General features: G+C 47.8%; 1 protein-coding gene across 3 annotated transcripts in view; it reads right to left on the reverse strand.

Annotated features, from left to right (window-relative positions):
- LOC146173203 (uncharacterized) overlaps positions 1-23,891 on the reverse strand; it is a 54,894-nt gene that overhangs the window by 18,964 nt on the left and 12,039 nt on the right. The gene's annotated exons all lie outside the window — the stretch shown is intronic.

Consider the following 23,891-nt stretch of genomic DNA (forward strand, 5'->3'; position numbering starts at 1 on the left):
AAAATCCAGTATAAGTTACATATAGAATTCCATATGGTACCAGTTTTTTGTGCAGGAAGGACTTTCATGAAACTGGGTGGAACTTTGATATCGCTGCTGAATACAATAAATTCGCATTAATGTAACCTTCACAGGGCTAGAGAAACTGAAAGCTCAAATTATCTTAGTAATTTTATATGATGAACACCTGCACTATTGTTGACGGCATTTCAGAATAAATTGAAATGTCATGCTGTTTTCCCTGGTTTCGTCGAGTGCTCTTGGCACATACTGTTGGGAAGGCTCTCTTCATAAAGCAGCCCTGTCGCATTAAGGGTGCTTCACTGCACAGCCATGTGGTCAAGCATTGTGGTGAAATTAGTAGTGTGGGGGAAACTGCAGCAATTTCGAAAATTTTCAATGTATTCAGTAGTTTTCAAATATTCGGAAAGTACAAATATCTGTTTTTCGAAAATAAATCCAAAGGCAACCATACTGTTACTATGCTGCAAGCCGATGAGGTGAGGAAAAGGAGACAAAACATGAACTACGGCGATGGTAGATGACATTTAATGAAAGATGGCGAACATACCATGAGCACGCTTGCTCACGCCAGTGCCGGCTTTATTCTCACCCATAACACTACCTGGGGCCACCAAGCGATGTTCCTGATTGGTGGACGAAGAAGTCAAAGTTGATCAGATTTATCGCTTGATGATTTTGTGTGGATCGGTGAAGACAGAAGAGAAAGAAGGTAACAGCTTGCTGCTATGATGACCGATGAAGCCTGGCCCAAAAGCTCTAGCTGCACCGGTAGCCAGAATTTGAAGGCTTGGTCCCAGACATGCATCAAACAGCACAGGCAGGGGCGATGTCTTCCCGTGTAGTGTTGTATCATGGCAGTGGGTTCATCTGGTCACGTCTCGGGTTGGTCAGATCCTTCGGCTAGGTCTTTCATGTGCTGTGTCTTGTGATCTGTCCTCGTGTTTGTGGCACCTTGGGTCAGTGCAGTCTTCACGTCGGGATACCTGTCTTTCTTTGTGTCTTGTGGTCAGAGCAAGAAACTGGGTGGGGGGGGGGGAGACAAAAAGCAGTGGTCGCATAGGATCCGGCAGACTTGGGAACTGCCAGGCAATGCATCGTGCCAGGAACCCGCTGCCGATGGCGCAAGAAGACACAGTGCCGAAGCTCCGGGCCAAGATGACTTGTTATGATGTACCCCGCACCTCCAACCAAAATGTTAAGAGATGACAAGCCGATGAAGAAAGGAGACAGAACAAGACCAATGACGATGATAGATGATGTTTAATGAAAGATGGCAAACATAGCGCGAGTGCGCATGCCCACGCCAGTGCCGGCCTTATCTTCCTCGCCCGCAGCCCGAGGGTAGTCAGTGATGAGCTGTGTGCAGTGCATTCTGGGTAATTGACACAGTCAGGTATTTTTGTGTCAACCGAAAGAATAGGGCAAACATACCTATTAAATGCTGTCATACGGGTCCACGAGCAGTGGCACACAGCAAGGTTTATTGAGCTTTCATAGGTTGTAATAGCCACATACAGAGCAAGCAACGGAAGTTGAACAGCTGCACAATGAACCTTGACCTTTCAAGGTTCTGAAAGTACACACAAACGACTCGAGCTGGATGAAACCCTCCGAGATGTGACATCATGTATGGGTGGCACAGCACAACCGCCCGGGTATCTATGTTAATCGGAGGCTTGGTTGGGATCTTCCGGATGTGCCTTGGCAGCCAGCTGTTGCCACAACCTGTGCGTGACTGACCTTCATGCACTCGCAAGCCTATTTCAGGTAAAAGAGAAGCCCGATAACAGGGCAAGATGCTTCATCATTTCCAGCCATGCGCCACATATGCATTGCGCCGCCAACACCTTTTAGTCGTGCTTTGCTGCAATCCAAACCTTCAAAGGACAGCTCGACAATCTCAATGCTAGGCGTACTTCCCTCATTCGATCAGAGGTCTGATATTTGCATCACTTGTGTCGGCTGCGAAGCAAAGCAGGCAACTATCTCAGTAATGGCACTCGTGGCGACATCTCATACTCTTTAATGGAACGACATACAGATTCGGTGAAGGAACGTAAGCGGCCAGAGTTGTTTTGCAGATCTGAAGAGTTTTTAAACTTATTTGTTAATAATCACAAGCGAAACATGATTTGCCGTGTGACATCAGTGCATCTCGATTACCCTCGATAATTTCATTGGCCATTCACTCAATGGGCATTGAGATTGTCCATGTGACAGAGGTATTATACGAGTGTCAGGCAAATTTAGTGTCAAGCCAATGTAGATGCAAGATTCGCGCTCTGACCTCCAGTACTTTCGAAAGAATTGACACACAGCCAAATTCATTATATCTTACTTGACTCGAGGATTAAGCTGACTGAACGTAGCACTGCCAGCGTACTGCCCTGCGGGTTGCCACAGACTGAGTGCACACAAACTCCAGCTAGACAACCCAAAAATGAGCTTACGCAGACACTATACATGAAATCTCGCTGTACAGGAAAACTGACTTTTCACATGTACAGCGCTGAATGAATTGAGTTTGCCGAACTTACAACGAGGCGGACGCTTCTTGTGGTCAATGTCAGAGAATCTGATAGTGCAGCTCTGCACCAATGACTATAATGAGCTTATGCCGACACTGTAAGGAAATCTCGCTGCATAGGAAAACTGACTTTTGACGTGTACAGCGCTGAGTGAATTGAGTTTGTAGAGCTTACGAGGCGGATGCTTCTTGTGGCCAATGTCAGAGAAACCGATAGTGTGGCTCGGTGCCAATGACTAAAATTTCCTTCTGAACTTCTGATGTTTGTGATGTTGGTAAATTAGTAACAATATACAGTCGATGACTGATTTTTTGGACTCAACGGTACACGAAAATGTCTGAAAAATCGGGCAGTCCGAAAAAACAAATGTGCACCAAAAAAGCTCAATTTATTGCCTATTATTGACTTTGACCCCTTCATGGATCACTGCCTTGTCGTGGCGGAGGGGCTTGCGAAACTCGATGAAGTCGTGAGCTCTGCTGTGTAGGGCCACCCAAGATAGACAGGTCACGGCAGAGAGTTCTGACAAAATGTGATTCACTGGAGAAGGTAATGGCAACCCACTCCAGTATTTCCTGCCAAGAAAACCCTATGGCCAGTCACAATACCATTATCGATATGGCGCCAGAAGATGAGCCCCCCAGGTTGGAAGGCGTCCCACACGTTACTGGGGATGAACAAAGGGCGATTCCTCGTAGCTCCAGGACGAATGAAGCGGCTGGGCTAAAGCCAAAAGGACGCTCAGTTGTGGATGTGTCGGGAAGCGACCGGAAAGTCCGATGTTGCAAGGAGATATATCACATAGCAACATAGAATGTAAGATCTATGACGCCAGGTAAACTGGATATCGTCAAGCGAGAAATGGACAGATTGAACATTGATATCTTGGGTATCAGCGAGCTCAAGTGGACCGGAATGGGAGAATTTAACTCCGGCGACCATTATGTCTTTTATTGTGGGCACGAATCCAAGAGAAGGAATGGGGTCGCTCTCATAGTAAACAGAAGAATGGGCAAAGCAGTGCTAGGGTACAACCCCAAAAACGTCCGAATGATTTCACTTCGGATCCAAGGTCACCCTTTCAACATAACAGTTATCCAAGTCTATGCACCGACCACTGCTGCTGAAGAAGCTGACGTTGAGAGATTTTATGCGGACCTACAATGCCTTTTAGACCGCACCCCATCATCAGACGTCGTTTTTCTCATAGGAGACTGGAATGCTAAGGTCGGGAGTGAAGAAATATCCGGAATTACAGGCAAGTTCGGTCTTGGTGAGCCAAATGAAGCTGGGCAGAGGCTAGTAGAGTTCTGTCAAGAAAACAACCTGACCATAGCGAATACTCATTTTCAACAGCACAAGAGGCGCCTGTACACATGGATTTCACCGGACGGTCTGTACAGGAATCAGATCGATATTATTTGCCGGCAGAGATGGAGAAGCGCTATACAAGCAGTAAAAACAAGACCTGGGGCCGATTGTGGCACTGATCATCAGCTTCTTGTTGCCAAAATTAAGCTTCGATTGAGGAAAATGCAGAAAACTAGAAGGCCTTTCAGGTATGATCTGGATCAGATTCCATTAGAATATGCTGTGGAAGTGAGGAATCGATTTCAAGAATTAGATCTAGAAGACAAAGAGCCCGAAGAGATGTGGACTGATGTTCGTGATATAATACAAGAAGTTGCTACTAAGGTAGTTCCAAAGCAAAAGAAATGCAAAAAAAGCAAACTGGTTATCTGAACAGGCTTTGCAAATAGCTGAGGAAAGGAGGATGGCAAAAGGTATGGGGGAAAGAGAAAGATACAAGGTTCTCAATGCGGATTTTCAGAAAACAGCAAGGAGAGATAAGAATGCCTTCCTGAACATACAGTGTCAAGCAGTTGAAAACAACAGCCAATTAAGGAACACAAGAGCTTTGTATAAGACAATCAAAGATATCAAAGGAAGCTTCTGTGCTAAGCTGGGCGTGATTAAGGACAAACGAGGCAAGGACCTCACTGAAGCCTCACAGATAAAGAAGAGGTGGCAGGAATACACAGAAGAACTGTACAAGAAGGACCCGGATGTGCAAACCCAACATAGGACGGTTGTGATTGCTGATCTCGAGCCGGGCATCCTGAAGAGTGAAGTTGACTGGGCCTTAGCCAGCCTTGCTAAGAACAAAGCTAGCGGAATTGGTGGTATTCCAGCTGAGTTGCTTCAAAACCTCAACCACGACGCTGTTAACACATTGCATACATTATGTCAAAAGATTTGGACAACCCTGCAGTGGCCACAGGATTGGAGGAGGTCAGTTTACATCCCCATTCCAAAGAAAGGCAGTGCCAAAGATTGTTCCAACTACCGCACGATCGCGCTTATTTCGCATGCTAGCAAGGTGATGTTAAAAATCCTGCAAGGTAGGCTGCAGCAGTATGTGGATCGGGAGCTTCCGGACGTGCAAGCTGGGTTTCGCAAGGGCAGAGGAACTAGAGACCAAATTGCCAACCTTCGCTGCATCATGGAAAAAGCAAGAGAGTTCCAGAAACCCATTTACTTCTGCTTTATTGATTATGCGAAAGCGTTTGATTGCGTAGATCACAGCAGATTGTGGCAACCTCTCCAAGAGATGGGAGTTCCAATTCACCTCATCTGTCTCCTCAGGAACCTTTATGAAGGGCAAGAGGCCACAGTCAGAACTGGGCATGGTCTTACTGATTGGTTTCCGATTGAGAAAGCGGTGAGGCAAGGCTGCATACTGTCGCCCTGCCTATTTAACCTATATGCAGAGTGCATCATGAGGAAGGCCGGTCTGGACGAGTCTTCAGCTGGAGTGAAGATCGCTGGAAAACGCATCAACAACCTTAGATATGCGGATGATACCACTTTAATGGCAGAAAGTGAATTGGATCTCAAGAGACTTCTGATGCGCATACAAGAAGAGAGTGAGAAGTTTGGGCTTAAACTGAACATTAAAAAGACGAAGATCATGGCGTCTTGCCCTATCAAGTCCTGGAGCATCAATGGACAAGAAGTGGAAGCTGTGACAGATTTTCTGTTCTTGGGCGCCAAGATTACCTCGGAAGGAGACTGCAGCCATGAAATTAGGAGACGCCTGCTTCTGGGAAAGAGAGCAATGGTTAGCCTTGACCGCCTAGTAAAGAGCAGAGACATTAGTCTGCCAACCAAGATCCGTATAACCCGTGCTATGGTCTTTCCAGTTGTGATGTATGGATGCGAGAGTTGGACTGTGAAGAAGGCTGACCGCCGAAGAATTGACGCGTTTGAATTGTGGTGCTGGCGAAGACTCTTAAGAGTTCCTTGGACTGCCAGAAGAGCAAATCAGTCGATATTGTCAACCATAAACCCTGACTTCTCATTGGAGGGTCAAATTCTAAAGTTAAAGCTCAGCTACTTTGGTCATCTGATGAGAAGAGAGGAGTCGCTGGAGAAAGATTTGATGTTGGGAAAGGTTGAGGGTCGCCGGAGAAGGGGTAGGCAGCGAACGCGATGGTTAGATGGCATTCTCGAGGCATTGCAGATGAAGCTATGTGATGTTAAGAAGATAGTGAGAGACCGGAAAGCGTGGCCTGACATGGTCCATAGGGTCACGAAGAGTCGGACACGACTGAACGCCTGAACTGAACTGATTGACTTTGAGGCCGGAAAAAGTCATGAATACTTTTCTGCACTACGCTCCGCTTCCGTGCTAACAGGTCCGCCTGAATTTCGCTTGCATCCGCTCAGCTTGCATCAGCTGCGCTGCTGCAGGTGAGTCATCGTTATGTCACTCTCAGACTCCGCAAGCACTTGGCAAATAATTTCTGCATCTGTGAGCTCAGCGCACAGTTCCAACTCGTGGTCTACGTCTGTGAACTCTGAAAACGAGACGGCCGATGGAATTTCGACACCAGCAGTGCGAAGGTCGTGAATGAGCTGTTCACTGCCTGACAGCTGCTCAACGACGCTCTCCTCGTCCAAGGCAGCCGACTCGTCATTCAGCACAGATCCCGCGTGACAGAAGCAGTTGCGAAGCGTTGTGGGTGCCACAGACTTCCACGCATCGGCGAGCATACTAAGTGCTCCAAGCAAATCGACAGAGTAGGTTTTCCCACTGTCGAGGCACACAACCACCACCAACCACTGAAGCACAACACCGACTCCGCTGAGTGCTTTCTTGCTGCTGCATTGCACGCAAAAAAAAAAAAAAAAAGTTCTGTGAAATCCGGGAACAACTTCTTGAAGAACTGAAGCCAATTCAATTAAATGCAAGCCACAGTAGCGACAGAACAGTCCTCGCATCAGCATGACTACAGCTAGGCCTACTTGCTATGCTTGGTAACGCACATGAAACTCACAGCAAAAACACAGAGGAACCGGCAGAAGTGATCAAGCTGAAAGAAAAAAAAGCACTCTGGCGGTGAGCAACGATGGCAGCGACATTGTTCCAGAAACGGAAGCTGCTAGGCAAATAATATAGCCTCAATCCAGCGTCAATTTAGCTGAGGAGTGGCACGCAAGGCCGGCACCAGTTTTGAGGCTATCAAAGAAAAAAGTAAACATACAAGATGGTGGCGACACCACTCAAAATGTGTGGCAGTTGGCCTGGCTGACGATTGGAATGTCCAAAAAATCGAATAGCCCTCCCTAGAGTGTCCGAAATTTTGAGCAGCATAATACATTGACTTTATAAGGTATGTCCTGGGGCCGAGGAAAAGTTCGAATCAAGCATGTCTGAAAAATTGGGTGTCCGAAAAATCGGTCGTCGACTGTATTTACAATGACAATAAATTTCACTGTGTGAGAGATGTTTTACACACATGGCAAAACTAGGACTACCATGCGATTAATTTTCAATAACGTTAAATTGTAAGCAACGAAACAGTCGCTGCACGACACCGTAAAAAACTGCGCATGTGCACTGTAATGTTCTGGCAAGGAACTTTGAGAGGATGATGATTTATCATTATAATTATTGAGCAGTGACTCAATCATGTCTACAGAAAAGTATTATGGTTGCTTCCAAAACAAGTGCCGGATATAGTGCCCTAAAAGAAAGGACTATTTTGTAGTGTGCAAGGTCTTGCTTCTACTTTTCTCTGCCTTCGGATGCTGCAGGAATACAGCATTGCATCAATTGATAAGCGCGAGCTTTTCTTTATCCTTCCAACGATGGCTGCGTAGTGTCCAGTTGCATTTAGGCTTGTTAAAAATAGTGACAACACCAAAAACTGTGTTTATTACGCGTCAATACTGCAATAGTAATATTAGATGTGCACGTGTTTTCTGGATGGCAATGCTAATTGCTTCACTGCCTGCCTCATCCTCGTAGTATGTTGGAAGTGCTCCTGTGCAGTTCTTTTTAGAGTATACACTAATTGTGAAATTTTGCGATAAAATAGAAACACGAGGTTTACCTATTGTGACGATGGCTACTTTAAAGTGAGTTAAACTCAATAATGCCAAATCTATATTAGTTTCCCTTGTCAACTCGATCACTGTGTCCATCTTGCATCAAAAACCGTGAAGCTCCTGTCAAAAGTAATGACAGCACCAGAAACCATTTAGAATGCGTCAGTAAGGCAATAATAATATTGTCACGAAGACAGGGATTTATGGGTATTGGCAACAGGGGCAGATACACACAGTCAATACAGAGGTTCCCGGGAAACGGTAACACGAAGACACAAGCTCAAGAGTCCACAGTCTTAGCTAGCCGAAGCGCGCGAGAGTCTCCAACTTCTTCGTCGTTCAAGCGCTACCTCGAACCGTCAGGTGGCATTATTCCCCCCCTCGAAAAAAGAAAACCACAAGCTTGCAGAAACAAAAACTGATCCGGATTGCAAATACGGCTTTCAGCGGGTAAAATACGGCTTCATGCGAAGCACATGCACCAGGTCAGACGAGCACTGACGACTAGAACTCGGTACAGTTCCGTCTGGAATAACCTCGTACGTAACTTCTGAGAGGCGACGCAACACTCTGTAGGGTCCGAAGTAACGATTGAGAAGTTTTTCTGACAGGCCTGGGCACCGGACAGGTGTTCACACCCAGACTGTCACCAGGCTGGAACACGACATAGCGATGGCGGTCGTTATATCGGCGTGCATCTGTTGCTTGCTGTTTTGTAATGTGATTACGGGTGAGTTGATGAGCTTCCTCAGCGTAGTTGGTGAATTCTTCTGCGTCAGCGGTAAGCAGCTGGTCGTCAGCCGCACATGGCAGCATAGCGTCGAGCATGGTCTGTACATCGCGTCCGTATACTAGGCGAAACGGAGTGAATCGAGTTGTTTCTTGGACGGCCGTGTTATATGCAAATGTGACGCAAGGCAATATCTCGTCCCATGTTTTATGCCGGACATCGACATACATGGCGAGCATGTCCGCTATTGTTTTGTTTAGTCGCTCAGTAAGGCCATTAGACTGAGGATGGTAAGCAGTAGTCTTTCGGTGATGTGTCTGGCTTAGTTGGAAAACTTCTTCAAGAAGACACGCTGTAAATGCCTTGCCACGATCAGTGATGACGTATGAAGGGGTGCCATGGCGAAGGACAATCTGCGTCATGAAAAATTTTGCCACTTCGGAGGATGTTGCACGTGGCACCGCCATAGTTTCTGCGTAACGTGTCAGATAATCTGTAGCCACGATAATCCACTTATTGCCAGCTGCCGATAGAGGAAAAGGGCCAAGAAAGTCAATACCAATTTGGTCGAATGGTACTAGCGGAGGGGGAATAGGCTGCAGGAAACCCGCTGGCTTCAATGGCGGTGTCTTGCGTCGCTGGCACTCGCGGCAACCTCTAACGTATCGATGAACGGTGGCGGCAAGTTTGGGCCAGTAGTAGGCCTGGCGCACTCTGGTAAGAGTGCGTGCAAAGCCCAAGTGTCCAGCGGTGGGTTCATCATGGCAAGCATGAAGGATTTCATCGCGGAGATCTGCAGGGATGACTAGAAGATAGGCTCGGTCACTGTTGCCGGCGCTTTTCTTGTAGAGGATTCCGTCGCGCGTACAGAAGGATGACATGTTCTTAGCAAACAGTCGAGATACTGTAGAATCGAAACCCTCCAGATGATCGATCACAGTTTTGAGGTCTGGATCAGCCCGTTGCCGGGCCTTTAAATCAGAGGAACTGATAATGCCAAGAAAATGGGCGTCTTCATCCGTACTTTCATGGGCCAACTCCACGGGTGATCGAGACAGTGTGTCAGCATCTTCATGTTTACGTTCAGATTTATAAACGATAGAGTAATCAAACTCTTGCATACGAAGGCTCCACCGTGCAAGACATCCTGATGGATCTCGAAGACTAGCTAGCCAACACAAAGCATGATGGTCTGTCACAACTTTAAATTTACGGCCGTAGAGGTAAGGTCGGAATTTCATTGTGGCCCAAACGACGGCGAGACAGTCCTTTTCAGAAGTTGAATAGTTTGATTCTGCTCGAGAAAGGGTGCGGCTGGCATAAGCGATCACTTTTTCCTCGCCTTGCTGGTGCTGGATCAGAACAGCACCCAGACCGACATTGCTGGCGTCGGTGTGAATTTCGGTCGCAGCGTCCTCATCGAAGTGTGCAAGAACGGGAGGGTTGTGCAGCCGTTGGCGCAGCTCGGTGAATGCCTCCTGCTGCTCGGAAGACCAGACATACGGGATGTCATCACGTGTCAGGCGCGTCAAAGGTTCTGCAATCTTGGCAAAATCGGCAATGAAACAGCGATAGTACTCGCAGAGGCCCAAGAAACGTCGGACTGCTTTCTTCGTGGTAGGGATGGGAAAATTGGCTACAGCGGCTGTTTTATCAGGATCAGGCCGGACACCGTCAGCGCTAACCACATGACCGAGAAATTTTAGCTGCTGATATCCAAAGTGACATTTTTCCGGTTTGAGTGTCAAATCGGCCGAGCGAAGAGCGTCCAATACCGTTCGCAGCCGCTTAAGATGTTGGTCAAACGTTTCTGAAAACACGATGACGTCGTCCAAATAAACCAAACAGGTTTGCCATTTAAGACCAGCAAGTACGGTGTCCATCATTCTCTGGAACGTCGCTGGCGCTGAACACAAACCGAAAGGCAATACTTTAAATTCATATAAGCCATCTGGTGTCACAAAGGCAGTCTTTTCCCGATCGCGCTCATCCACTTCTATCTGCCAATAACCACTTTTTAAATCAATGGAGGAAAAGAACTTGGCGTTGCGAAGTCGATCGAGTGAATCGTCGATACGGGGCAACGGATATACATCTTTTTTTGTGATGTCATTCAGTTTCCTGTAATCAACGCAAAAACGCAGCGTGCCATACTTTTTCTTAACCAACACGACTGGCGACGACCACGGACTTTTAGACGGCTGAATAACATCATCATTAAGCATTTCCTGGACTTGTGTCCGAATTGCCTCACGTTCTTTGGGCGAAATACGGTACGGCTGCTGTCGAATAGGTCGGGCATCGTCAGACGTTAAGATGCGATGCTTGGTGATAGAGGTTTGCCGGACTTTCTATGATGAGGCAAAGCACGGGGCGTACTCCAGCAGTAAGGCACGTAGCGCGCATTGTTGACAGAAAGAAAGGCCACTGCTAACATCGATGTGGTCTAGAACACTGGGAGTATCAATAATGTCAGACGCAAAACATTCAGAAACTTCCTTTAACAGTTCGCCGAAAGCGATTGCAGTAGAGCGATAGAGGTGGCGAGATTCATTCGTGAAGTTCGTGACGAGAAGCTCAGAGTGACCATTGCTGAGAATAATTAAGCTTCGAGCTGCACAGATGCCATGAGAAAATAAAAGCGAACGGTTGCCTTCAGCTATTATCGGCCCGTCACGAAGCCCGTCACACACAACACTCACAAACACGCTGGAGCGGGGAGGCACTGAAACACTCGGCTGAAACCCGTAGGGCGCACGTCCATTGGCCATCGGTGGGGCTGGCAGCCGCTTTCTCCGTAGAGAACGAGACCGTTCGCTGTCGGAGATCGATGATGGCGCCATATTCCCGCAGGAAATCCACACCGAGAATCAAATCACGAGAACATTCCCGGAGAACGACGCAGCTGACAACGAACGTTGACGTACGAATCTGGATTCTAGCCGTGCACTGTCCAATAGGAGTAATTACATGCCCCCCAGCCGTGCATATTTGCATGCTACACCATGGTGTCATAACCTTCCTAAGGTTCGCTGCCAGTTTCCCACTCAAAATCGAAAAGTCTGCTCCGGTATCCACTAAAGCGCTAACATTATGACCATCGATGCACACAGGGATGTCCAGCGATAGCCGGTCTCGTGAACCAAATGCTGTTGTTTCTGCTCCAAAATCCATATCTGTTCTCATTGGGGGGACTTCTTTGTACTGACATTTAGCGGCCCCGCCCCCGGAGGTCGCTCTACTCAGTTTTCCCGGTGGGGGCTTGGCGAGCGACCAGGCGGTGCTCGCGGGAAGTCACCAGTTGTTGAAGGGGTTTGCCGACGTGGGTATGGAGACCTGGATTGTCGGCGCGCCATCCGGAGGCTCTCTTGTGCGAGGTTGTCTCCAATGTCACGAGGTAATTGTCCAAACGTGCGTCTAGGTGCGTTGGTGTAAAAACCTTCCGGTCCGAGTTCCCGATAAGGGCACCACCGGAAAATGTGACCAGGTTCCCCACAGTGGTAGCAAAGGCGGTGGCTCCGAGGGGCCCGCCAGACGTCCGTTCGTTGAACGTTTGACCGCGGTGGCCGCACGTACCGCGTTGGCTGCTGTACAGGAATGTATTGCGTTGGCTGCTGGACGGGCATGCACTGGGTTGGTGGTAACGTAGACAACGGAGCTTGGACGGGAACTGGGCGTCGGAGAATGTCAGCATAAGTCGGACGAGAATAATCAGGCACAGGGGTACTTTGAGCTTCAGCAACATGCAGAGATGGCTGCGTGACTTGCTGAATCTCTTCGCGGATCATATGTGCGAGAGAATCACCCCTGGGTTGGAACGTGCCACAAACCTTCTGCAGTTCTTCGCGTACAATTGCACGAATAAGATCTCTGAGGTGTTCAGTATTGCTTACAGCAGCTGTAAGAGGCTCGGCAGCAGTCGTAGCGAGGATTGGGCTGTCGTAGACCGCCGAGCGGCGCTGGTGTAGGATCTTTTCCATGGTGACCGCCTCTGTTAAAAATGAGGTAACTGTAGTTGGTGGGCTACGCACAAGACCAGCAAAAAGCTGTTCTTTAACCCCATGCATCAGGTGGCGCAGCTTTCTCTCTTCAGACATGCTGGGATCCGCACGTCGAAATAGTTTCGTCATGTCCTCAACATACATCATGACGGACTCGTTCGGCATCCGTTTCCGAGATTGTAGAGCACGTTCTGCTCGTTCGTGCCTATCCAGGCTGACATACGCCTCTACGATAAGACGGCGGAACTGAGGCCATGATGTTATTGTGCCTTCTCGGTTCTCATACCATGTCGAGGCATGGTCTTCCAGGCAGAAAATGGCGTTTCGTAGCTTTAAGTTGTCGTCCCACTGATTAAAGGATGCGACTCGTTCGAACTGAGCTAGCCAATCCTCAACGTCTTCATGCGCAGTGCCATGGAACGATTTCGGCACTCGGGGGTTTTGAAGGTAAACAGGAGTACCTTGCATGACCGACGTAGTGCTTTGCGTGGCTGGCCGGAGGCTTGTTGTTGAAGTGGACTCCAAGGACCCGTGTTCGGGAGGAAGGCCCAGGTTCCTCCGGCTGACGCGATGAACTGGCGTGTCCACAGGCAAAAGCTCGGTGTCGTTGGTTCGCGGAGGGGTGTGCGACATTGAGAGGACAATACCCAGCACCTCCACCAAAACTGTCACAAAGACAGGGATTTATGGGTATCGGCAACAGGGGCAGATACACACAGTCAATACAGAGGTTCCCGGGAAACGGTAACACGAAGACACAAGCTCAAGAGTCCACAGTCTTAGCTAGCCGAAGCGCGCGAGAGTCTCCAACTTCTTCGTCGTTCAAGCGCTACCTCGAACCGTCAGGTGGCAATATTAAATATACACATGTATTTTTTTTGGACTGCGTTTTTTGGACTGCGGTGCTAATTTCCTTCCAGGTTAGTTCGCCTGTTTGGTATGTTGCATGTGCTCCAGTGCAGGATGTTTTTTTTTTGTGCCGTGTGTAGGTTAACTGTGCAATTATGTGATAAAATAAAAACACAAGCTTTACCTATTGTGTCGATTACTTTGGAGTCAGCGAAACCGAAAGATGCAACATGCATATTTAATTTCCTTGCTTTTCAAGTTTGGAAAAGAAATTGTTTGCACGATGCGCTGAATCATTGAAAGTAACAGCTGTACAGAAATTGTTCACCTTACAGATTCCAATGTTTCTTACAGATCACAAGAAGACACGCTGCGGCTGTTTGTGGAGACAAGTTTACAAGAAAACCCACTTCGAAATCCACTGAGGAATCTCACCGATGCGGCTGTTCCAGCCATCTGTAAATCAAGTTTGCTGAAGTGCACTATCAGCAACAGCATTCGCCGTGAACATTTTCCTCTACTTGTGGCAACTAGATTCATCAGACCACTGCTGGTGAACTATATGCCTCTACAATTATAGACAAGAATAATTTGTATAAGCCGCTGCTTCGGTAGACGCCACTCTCACGAAATGTCATGAAGCTGTAAAAGTGGTTACTCGATTTTGTAGCATAGCTGCTGTTGTAAAATGTGTAAATGTGGGGGCTTTTTTTCTTAAATTTTGTTTTACCACAGTGTCGACTAGCATTGTAATTGTTCTATTGTCATTGACGCTAGTGGAACAGCCATGCAGTTTTTCGAGCCATGCACACATTTCTTGAAACTTCCTCACATAAAATGTCATAGCGTTGGTGTCATGCCTAACAAGTATCGTGATCCCTTCTTATGCATAGAGAATGTCGGCCTTACAAGTAAATATACTGAATATGTACGATTCATGCTTAGTAGCAGTTATCCCATGAGCGATTAACAGCGCTTCCGCCCCTACGCCGACGTTCATGCCCGTGCGCCTCGACACCTGCGTCAGTGGCGCCCTCTGCGGCAGTGCCGCGGAACTTTACCCGACGGCGCCGCTGCATTGTTCGCGCGGCGCGTTGACAGGCACAGAGAGTATAAAGGAGGCTATGGTTGTATTGATGGCAGTACTGACCCAGCGACCTGTTTTGCCTTGATACAGCACTTAAGGATAGTGTTGCTTCATTTGAGATGCCATGCATGAAAGAATCTCAAGCGCCAAAGACCGATGATGTCCTTATCCAGTATGACATGCTCAACATGGTTAAGTATTTTCTTTTTAATGGACGGTGGGATGATAAACTGCTCACATTTTTTTTGCAAGGGGTAGATAGGTAAGCAAAAGCACGCCAGAATTGAGAAACAAACAAAAACACACTTGTACACACCACATGCACACACACAAATCAGTGCCTGCCAGCACACGGTACAAAGATGCATCCACACTGAGTAGAAATAACCCCAGCGCCGTCACTGCTGCCATGAAGCGATCATAGATCACAGATCACTGCTGCCATGAAGCAACAGGCAAGCTTTCTCATAATCTTTGTCTTATTGTCTTTAAAAAATGTAAATTTAATAGCAAACATTGCTCGCCTTAATAGTTTCAGAAACCCAGGTTATTTGCAAATAAATCTAAACTAAAATTGCACATAAGGCTATACTTGACTGAAAAATTTAGCATAAATTGTATAGTTTTTTAATTTCTTTTACAGGAAAGACCTGGAAGAAACTAGCATGAGCTGTCATCATTGCTGAATGCAGTAAATTCGTTAACTCGGCCTTTAAGAAACTAGAAAAATTTTCCAAATTGAATTTCTAACGTCAGCATTTTAGATGAAACCAAAGTACTATTTTTTTTTTTTTACCAGATTCACCGTTTCATCACGAGCTTCACTTTAAGCCCACTGTCGAGGAGGCCCTCTTCACAAAACAATCCCATCATGTTCCGAAGATGCTTCCACAGCCAACGTGGTCAAGCATTGCAGTGAGCCCACAGTGCAGGAAAACTGGAGTGAAGTTGAAAATGTTTGGTGCATTAAGTAATTTTCAAATATTCATGATATTGCCGCGAAACCTTCAAAACAGTATTTGTTGTTTTTTAACAGCCGCCGGCATACAGGCTTATCACCCTGATTTTGGACAGCGTATCAGTTCCGTAATCTTTGTTTGTTAATGCTCGATGTCGCGAGTAACACCTTTATCAGTTTTGTTGTAGCGAAAGATGCACCGAGATCTGTCTCGAAGGTTCCGGGCACTCGGGTGTCTTTCCACAATGTTCCAGCCCGTGCTGGTAGCTGTTTGCGACGTTATCCAGAGTGTTCTGTGCAGCCTTTAAATTGAGCGTTGACGAGTGTGACGAGCATTCTTTGTTCGACGACCGACGACCACGTTTGTTTCTATCGCCGCCGCCGAGTTGCTTAGTTCTTTTGCGGACGCAAGTCAGCCCCCAATAAAGAGTTATTTCAGTACCATCACGCCTGTGTTTTCTTTTGGCGTGTACGGCCTTGTCACCACGTGACATCTGGTGGAGGTGCTGCCTTTGATCCTTCAAGCGAAGACCCAAGCCGTGTTTCTGTCGCCCTGGAAGGCCAGCCTACAGGTCACCGAGCCAGCTGCCGACTTCAAGGCCTACAACCCAAACACAGTCTGCTGCCTGACCCCATTCGATCTCGGAAGGTATCGACGCTGACAATGACCCAGCCTACAGCACCGGTTGTTTTTGTCCAACCCCGTGAGCCCCCCTGCTTCCATGGACGACCGGATGAAGATGCTGGAGACTGGATGGACCTTTTCGACCGTGTGGCAAGATTCAACGGCTGGAATGACGCCGCGAAACTTAGGCAAGTCTACTTTGTCCTTCAAGGACATACCCGAGTTTGGTTCGAAAATCATGAGGCAACTATGAAGGATTGGGAGACTTTCAAGGAAGCGTTTCTGACTGCCTTTTCAAGCGCCGTCCAAAAGGAAAGAGCCCAGGCCCTCCTTCAGTCAAGACTTCAACTCCCTAACGAGCCTGTCCTGGCGTATGTTGAGGAGATGAAGCGCCTCTTTCGCCGCGCCGACCCTAATATGACCGAAGGTGAGCAAGTCAGACTTCTATTGCGAGGCGTTAAAGAGTCGCTCTTTGCGGGTCTTGTGCGAAATCTGCCAAGAACTGTGGCGGAATTTGAAACGGAGGCGTCTACTATTGAGAAGACATTGGCCACCCGGATGCGCCACTACTAGCGACCACTTCAGCCGGACTGCTCAATCCACTACCCCAGCGCATCTACAAGCGGAGAGAACCTTCGGGACCTCATCCGGGAGATCATGCGAGAGGAGCTCCGCCGACTGATGCCATCATCGCAACAACCGCAGGTGGCGACGCTCGCGGTCGTCGTCCGTGAAGAAGTCCAGCAGGTGCTGGGCGTTCCTCAAGTGACGGATGCGACTGTTCCAGCACAAGAGGCAACAGCGATGAACTACGCTGGTGCATTACGTCGCCCTCTGCCCCGACGTGATGACTTTCCGAGCCCTCGCCGGTACCGTCCTGTTCCTGAAAACCGCCCCTTGGCCCCCGCCCGCCAAGCCTACCAACGACCCCCAAACCCCAGGAAGTGAGACGCCTGGAGGACTGCAAACAACCGGCCATTATGCTTCCACTGCGATGAGGCCGGCCACATTCTGCACCACTGCCCGTACCGACGAATCGGTCTCCGCGGATTTGCAGTCGACGCTCCACGACCACGCCCAGGTGAACGACCACAAGAAATTGACAACTATCTGCGTAGCGGTGAGATTGCGCCACCAAGCCGTCGGTTCAGATCTCCATCGCCGTACAGGGCCCGCTTTGCGTCGCCAGGCCGTAGCTATGATGAGAGTATGCGCGGAGGTCTCCAAGCCCGCGCAGGGGAAACTAAAGAGAGCAACCTTTGGAGGTGAGGTTGCTCAAAGGCGAAAAGATGAAGATCCTCCGCCGCCGCCGACCACTAACGACAATGCAGCTATTTCATTGCCGCTCCACACGACGATATCGACGACAACCCGACCAGAGTGCAAGCCGACACCGCCGCCCAGCGAAGAAAACACGGTATGCCATGGCCATGACCTGAAGAAACAACGGAGCCGAGATCGAACACCAAGGCCTACGTGCAATGCGAGGATGTGAACAAGTGACCTTGAAGTTGATATCGACGGTCGCAGAGTCACTGCCCTAGTAGACACCGGAGCTGACTATTCAGTCATTAGTGGACCGTTAGCCTCTCAGCTCAGAAAGGTTACCACCGCTTGGGATGGCCTGCTGATTCGCACCACAGGTGGCAACCTGATTACTCCATCGGGACAATGCACTGCAAGAATCACCGTAAATGGGCGTACTTACCCCACCAGCTTTGTGGTCTTGCAGCAGTGGTCCCGCGACGTGATTTCAGGCATGGACTTCCTAAATGAACATAGGGCTATCATCAACCTGCGATCCAAGCTCATTAAGCTCTCTGCAGACAAAGCCATTCCTGCTACGACGACGCCGATGCAACACATCGCTCTAAACGTCCTCGATGAAGAATTGACCGTCCCGCCCCAATCAAGTATTGCAGTCTGCGTAGGTAGCGCAAACATCGAAACCGCTGAAGGCATCGTCGAAGGAAATATCCAATTGCTCTTAGAACGAGGTGTCGGCATCGCAAAATTCCGGAGAAGTCAAGCTCAGGTGCTGGTAACAAACTTCACTGAAGAATACCGGCATCTCAACAAGGGCACGACGATCGCTTTTCTCGACGAATTAGCCGACCTCAAAGATGTATTCGCCCTCCACGACCAAACGCTGGAAGACGCACCGGACCAATTCCGTCAGCCCAAATTTGACATCAACCCGGCATTGACCCACAGCAGGAAAGACCAGATTCTCAGTCTCCTTTGAAGCTACGGGGTGTGCTTCTCGTCATCATCGAAGGTACGAGAAACACCACTGGCCAAGAACCGCATTATAACGGACGAACATGCCCGACCTTGCGCCAAAGCCCTTATCGTGTATCGCCGCGAAAACGTCAGGCTATTCGCGATCAAGTTGAGGAAATGCTGTGTGATGACGTAATCCAGCCATCGAACAGCCCCTGGGTGGCACCAGTCATTTTGGTGAAGAAGAAAGACTGCACACTTCGCTTCTGCGTTGACTACCGCCGCTTGAATAGCATAACGAAGGAAGTCTACCCGCTTCCCCGCATCGACGACACTTTCGATCGGCTCTGCAATGCAAGGTACTTCTCATCGATGGACCTGAAGATTGGATATTGACAAATTGAGGTCGACGAAAGAGATCGCGAGAAGACCGCAGTCATCACACCGGACGGTCTTTTTGAGTTCAAGGTGATGCCATTTGGCCTCTGCTCCGCACCAGCCACATTTCAACGAGTAATGGACACAGTCCTGACAGGCTTGAAGTGGCAAATTTGTTTGGTATATTTGGACGATGTTGTTGTCTTCTCGTCAAACTTTGAAGACCACCTAAAATGATTACAGACAGTGCTGGAAGCCATCGTCATCGGGACTAACGCTAAAAGCAGAGAAGTGTTACTTCGCCTACGAAGAACTCCAGTTCCTGGGTCACATCGTTAGCAAGGACGGTATTTGCCCAGACCCGGAGAAAACAGCTGCAATCGCACAATTCCCACCGCCTGCCGACAAGAAAGCTGTGCGCCGATTCCTTGGGCTGTGCGCTTATTATCGACGATTTGTCAGAAGCTTTTCACGGATCGCCGAACCGTTGACGCAGCTTACAAAGGCTGACGTACCTTTTAAATGGGAAGCGCCGCAAGGAGAAGCCTTCGACGAACTTAAGCGCCGCCTGCAATGCCCTCCTGTACTTGGCCACTTTGATAAAAACGGCGAGACCGAAATTCACACCGACGCGAGCAGTGTGGGCCTAGGAGCCATTCTCGTCCAGAAGAGTGCCGGACAGGAAAAAGTAATCGCCTACGCTAGCAGGTCCCTCACAAAAGCCAAAATCAATTACTCGACGGCCGAGAAGGAGTGCCTTGCGATCATCTGGGCTACTTCTAAGTTTCGTCCATACCTATAAGGCCGACCATTCAAGGTTGTTAGCGACCATCATGCGCTCTGCTGGCTGGCTAATTTGAAAGATCCCTCCAGCCGCCTTGCCAGATGGAGCCTACGACTTCAAGAATTTGACTTGACTGTAGTCTATAAGTCGGGCCGGAAGCACTCCGACGCAGACTGCCTATCACGCGCTCCCGTCGACGCTCCCCCGAAGGACGATGACGACGACGCCTTTTTGGGACCGGTAAGCGCCAGCAGTTTCGCAGAACAACAGCGATCAGACCCTGAGCTGAAAGCGCTAGCCGATTACTTAGAAGGAAAGACCACTTCCCCTCCTGGTGTGTTCAGGCGACATTTATTATCGTTCGCGTTAAGCAATGGCCTCCTAGTGAAGAACTTCGCAGCCAACAAGACCGCGCAGCTTCTTGTAGTACCTAAAAACCTCCGGCAGGAAATTCTGCAGGCATTGCACGATGAGCGCACAGCAGACCGTCTCGGATTTGCGCGCACGTTGCGTCGAATCCAGAAGTATTACTGGCCGCGACTGCCTGCCATAGTTGCCCACTACGTGAAGACGTGTCATGAGTGCCAACTACGCAAGACGCCGCCGATCAGACCAGCAGGACTACTAAACCCGATTCCGCCACCAATCCTGCCCTTTCAACAAATTGGGATGGATCTCCTCGGCCCCTTTCCATCTTCGTCTATGGGTAACAAGTGGATCATCGTGGCCACTGAATACCTTACCCGTTACGCCGAAGCAAGAGCATTACCAAATGGTACCGCGGCAGAAGTCTCCAAATTTTTTTGTCGAACAAATTCTCTTGCGACATGGCGCCCCAGAAGTGCTCATCACGGACAGAGGAACGGCGTTTACGGCAGAGTTGACGCAAGCCATCCTGGAATATAGTCATACAAGCCATCGACGAGCAACTGCGTACCATCCCCAGACCAATGGCCTTACGGAGCGTCTGAATAAAACTATCGCGGACATGATCGCCATGTACGTCGACGCTGAACACAAGACCTGGGACGCCATCTTGCCGTACGTGATCTTCGCGTATAACACGGCAGTCCAGGAGACGACCAGAACGACTCCGTTTAAGCTTGTGTACGGCAGGGAGCCCACGACGATGCTCGACGCAATGCTGCCGCACGTAATCAACGAGGACAACCTTGACGTCGCCGCCTACCTGCAGCGTGCAGAGGAAGCCCGACGACTCGCACGGCTGCGTATTAAAGACCAACAGCGCACCGACAGCCGACGACGCCACGCAGAGTACAATCCAGGAGACCAAGTGTGGGTTTGGACACCAATTCGCCGTCGCGGATTAAGTGAAAAGTTGTTGCGTCGATACTTTGGGCCGTACAAAATCATTCGCCACGTCGGAACACTGGACTATGAAGTCATTCCCGACGGACCGTCAGCATCACAACGGCGACGCGAACGCCCAGAAATTGTACATGTTGTACGACTGAAGCCATATTACGCCCGTTAAAGAATCTGCGGTGTTTAAACTTTGCAGTGTTTATGTTTAAGTTTCTTTGTTTTGGAACATCGAGGCGATGTTTTTCTAAGGGGGGAGTAATGCCGCGAAACCTTCAAAACAGTATTTGTTGTTTTTTTTTAACAGCCGCCGGCATACAGGCTTATCACCCTGATTCTGGACCGCGTATCAGTTTTGTAATATTTGTTTGTTAATGCTCGATGTCACGAGTGACACCTTTATCAGTTTTGTTGTAGTGAAAGATGCACCGAGATCTGTCTCGAAGGTTCCGGCCACTCGGATGTCTTTCCACAATGTTCCAGCCCGTGCTGGTAGTAGCTGTTTGCGACGTTATCTAGATTGTTCTGTGCAGCCTTTAAATTCAGCGTTGACGAGTGTGACGAGCATTCTTTGTTCGACGACCAACGAGCACGTTTGTTTCTATCGCCGCCGCTGAGTTGCTTAGTTTTTTTGCGGGCGCAAGTCAGCCCCCAATAAAAAGTTATTTCAGTACCATCACGCCTGTGTTTTCTTTTGGCGTGTACGGCCTTGTCACCACTGCGTGACAATATTAAAAATATTGATTTTTCAGATATGCATATAAATCAAATACCAAACATATTTGATTCACAATTTGCATAAGAATTGAATACCAAGCACATTTGACTCTAGAGATTAAAAAATTAAACATTGCACCTGAAGACACAATGATGTTAGTACACTGTAAGCTGACAAATAACTGGCAGTCAAAATGAAACGCTGAAGTAATTAAGTTACATGTAGAAGAAAGTCACAACACAAGAGAACTCATGCTCGCAACAAGAACGATCCACCAAATTTATTTCATTTCACCTTTGCAATGAACATACACACTTCATTATTTTTTTATTTTTGCAAAAGAAGACACACCAAAATGCTATCTGCATGGTAGAGCTCAGTGTAATTCACATATTATGTTCATGCATAAAACCAGGCAATCTAAGGGAAAAAAACAGTTTACACTTTTTTTACTCTGAATGCACACCATTTCACCATTGTTTGCTCCTAGAAGCATATCCACTTGTGGAAATGTCTTGTCTGTTCACATTTTTAAAAGAAGCCATGGTTTTTAATTTTTGAGATGTTAACCATGCTTTAGGCATTTCCTACAAAGGCATTGATGTCTACCACGTGGTTGGCGCAAGATAGTCTTAGATGCTTATGTGCCATAAAACACAACACACCAACATCATATCCGATTTGCATTAAAAAATTCTGAAATTTGCACAACCCTTATTTTTACCATCACCTCTGTTCTCGGCTCTTTTAGAAGCCCACTGGTCATTTCCGCCAACACAGTTCAATGCAAAGGTACACCTAGTTAACCTCAAGTTCCCATCAATATAATGTTTATGTTGCTCCAAATATATATGCACCCTATTCCAGAAACTCAAGACAGGCATTACGTCAGCATCATGTGGCTGTTTTATCTACATTACCCTTCAACTACTTTTTTCTTTCCTCCATCACAGCACTGCACGTAGCTGACTGAAATATATCGTATGGCACCTATGTTAGCAGTGGTGTGTTCAAAATGAACCATTTTCCATATGAATTCCAGGTAACAAGTAAACACACATGTGCAGTACCACAAGCCAAGGCCACATTTTCATCATATGCTTGGAAGCATAAATGCCATCCAGCGACAAAATGCACGGTCCAAAAGTGCACTGAGCAACTGCAGAAAAGCAGAACCATAAAAATATTGGTAATGTCAGTAGCAATAATGATTTTATCCAATTCAGTAGGAAATACACCGCGAACTGAGAGGAAAGAAACAAGACGAGAAGAAGAAAGAGATCGCGAAACGAACTTTTGGATTAAAAGCTTTGTTGCTCGGCGGGAAGCGGATCCAGCATCTCGAGAGAGAAGCCTATAAAACGTTTCTCCGCAAGTTGTTATGATGTAACCCTTATAAAATCTAGTGAGTGCTCATTAAGTTTGTTAAATTGCAATTAGTTGTCACTGATTAAGACAACACACAACTGTCACCTTAGGAGGGAATGAGAATATATGGCTTTTCAGCATAGCCTCTGCTGTTCACTGATATTCCTGCGTGTGGCATTTTGCTGAATCTCTTTTTCTGCCACCTGCAGCAACGAAAAAATGCTCAACTTTGGGTGCAGGAGCCCACCTCTTGTGTGTGCTTTCAGGGTAAGCATAAACCTGTTTCCTCAACAAGGCTCTATCGGCATACTAAGCAGGTTAAGCGCTTGAGCATTTTTCTCCACATAAACCGCGCCAAGTAATAAACAATGCAATTAATAGCCTCTGGCTCTGCATATATTTTTACAAATGCCTCGTTACACTGAATCTCAGTGGCAACTAAATCATCTAGTTTGCATTTCAGGTGCTGAAGGCAATTGTTTTGTTTGTTGTCCACTTGAAATGCAGGCTTTAAGTCAGCCAATGTCAGCATAAGGGCTTCTCGAGCTCGCTATACCTCGTAGTTTTCAAACTGTGGCAGTTTAATAAGGCTGTAGTGAAAGCATATTGTACAGCTAAGAAATATGGGCAGAGGGATGGTCATTTTGACCTCCTGCTTGACAGATTGTCCGAAAAAACTGCTCCAGGATATATTGATTACATTTTTCAGTCAATACATACTTAAAGCCACAGTGTTTGAGCAAATATTTTGCAGCTCTAAAGCTGATAAAACTGTGGCATTGAAACCTGCTGCAGTCTGCTCTGTAATAAAATGTTCATGAGATATCCTTCGAGCCACTCTTCCCACTTGTTTTACCTCCATTTTCCCAGCGTTCGAGGAATTCAGATGGGCATATGTGAG

Source organism: Amblyomma maculatum, chromosome 11 (genome assembly GCF_055883805.1).
Source record: "Amblyomma maculatum isolate TAMU_Amacu chromosome 11, ASM5588380v1, whole genome shotgun sequence".
Taxonomy (NCBI): Eukaryota; Metazoa; Arthropoda; class Arachnida; order Ixodida; family Ixodidae; genus Amblyomma; species Amblyomma maculatum.